The sequence below is a fragment of the Poecilia reticulata genome, linkage group LG11 (genome assembly GCF_000633615.1).
Source record: "Poecilia reticulata strain Guanapo linkage group LG11, Guppy_female_1.0+MT, whole genome shotgun sequence".
NCBI classification, from domain to species: Eukaryota; Metazoa; Chordata; class Actinopteri; order Cyprinodontiformes; family Poeciliidae; genus Poecilia; species Poecilia reticulata.
Window position 1 is genome coordinate 17,766,787 of NC_024341.1, and position 1,940 is coordinate 17,768,726.

Sequence of the window (1,940 nt, forward strand, 5' to 3'; positions counted from 1 at the left end):
ACTGTGGGAGGAAGCCGGAGAACCCTGAAAGAACCCACCATGCACAGGGAGAACATGCAAACTCCATGCAGAAAGACGTCGGGTCGGGAATCGAACCCAGAAGAAAATTGATCTCGCAACTTAAGGAGTCCAGCCCTAAAATGTCAAAATTCTCACAGAAACAGAAAACCTATAGAGACCGTTTATGAGTGTAGCGGGAAGAAGCCTGCCCCAATATTCAAAACATCTGGCCCCTAATCACCTCATGATGGGTGGAGAGTATAAAGGCAGACTCTCTCACCTGGTTGCTTATGCTGGCATTTGGTCACATGTTGCTGGGAAGGTTGCTTGGGTAGCATGCAGGTTTGAAGCTCTAACATCAGTAAGTAATGTTTCTCTTTCGGCATAAGACCTACAAATTCAGTATTTGACTTGAATTGTTTACATCTAGAAAACCACTGGAAGCTCCTGCTTGGTACTGGGGTGTGGCTGTAATTTACCCTCCCCAGTGCAGTTTTCACACAAAACGGGTATGTATTGTCTTATTGGACCCATACAGCTCCATAACACCAAAAACAACAATTATTTATATATATAGCACATATTGGAAAGATCCTCCTGCTGTGGGCTGGAACGGATCCTCTGGTTTGGGATGAAGTCATCCAGCTCTGGTAGATGACAATGGTTTCCTCTGCCTTCCGTCTTCTGTAAATCACCTACTAACCTTTTGATTTAATTCCAGCTCTGACACTGCTGCAGCTCACTGGAGACCCTGCTGTTTTGTTTCAGTGTTTTCTTTCATTTTTTTGTTTAGTTTATCTTGTTTCATTGSTTGACTTTGTTTCATTTTTGCAACTGCTTTGTTTAATCTGTTTTGTTTCGTTAAGTTTTTTAGTTTTGGGTTTTTTTTTGGTTTTAATTTGTTACTTTGGAACATTCTATTGTTTTGTGTGGCCTCGCTGCAGGTAGCAGCCATGAATTGTTTTAGACTATTCTATTAAAGTATTGATGATTTTAATTGGTTATGTTGGAGGTAACCTCATTTTAGTCTTTGGCCAAGTTTAAATTGTAGTAATTGTGTTTTTTTGTAGTTGAATGAAGTCCCCACCGTCTGTGAAAGCGAAGCACTGCTGATTTTACATGTCGCCATATCAGTTTATGCAGCGCTATTATATTACTGACTATTATAGTCGTCAGTAATATAATAGCTGACGATTATAATAGTGATGATGTAATAATATAATTAGACAGACATCTTCTCCCGCTCAGAGGAAAACACTGCCATGTCTTGGAGCGCTGCGTGCCAGTAAAGGGGGAGGCATAAGTAACAACAGACACGTAAGTCACGTTATTGCTTGGATTTTACGGCGCCACCTAAAGTCTCTGAATTTCACATTTTAACGGGAAAAAAAGAGCAATGCGACTTGGATGTAACGAATAACGCGACCCTTTTGTAAAAATGTAGTGAAGTACAAAGTACAGATACTTACTGTAAAATGTAGTGGAGTAAAAGTAGAAAGTATCCATTATTAAATCTACTTGAGTAAAGTAGAAATACACGAAAATTGTACTTAAGTACAGTAACGAAGTACTTGTACTTCGTTACTTCCCACCACTGATCCACCAGCAAAGTTTACACAGGTGGTAAAGACTACTATTTATATGTAATTCTTTCACTAGTAAGATGCATCCCAAATCGTCCGTTTTTGTTATGAAGGTTTCATAAAGACACGATGTGAGGAAGAAGAGAGGGATATCTTTAAAGAGAGACGGATTCACTGCAGCACGGATGAATCTCGCATCGGATTTTGGACTCAATCTCAGCTGCTGAATCTCTCTGAAGCTAGAACTCATCGGCTGAAAAACATGTATGTATGTATGTATGTATGTATGTATGTATGTATGTATGTATGTATGTATGTATGTATGTATGTATGTATGTATGTATGTATGTATGTATG

At 39.1% G+C, this 1,940-nt stretch overlaps 1 protein-coding gene across 1 annotated transcript in view; it reads left to right on the forward strand.

Moving 5' to 3' along the window:
• LOC103472618 (gastrula zinc finger protein XlCGF8.2DB-like) overlaps positions 1-1,940 on the forward strand; it is a 67,107-nt gene that overhangs the window by 50,155 nt on the left and 15,012 nt on the right. The gene's annotated exons all lie outside the window — the stretch shown is intronic.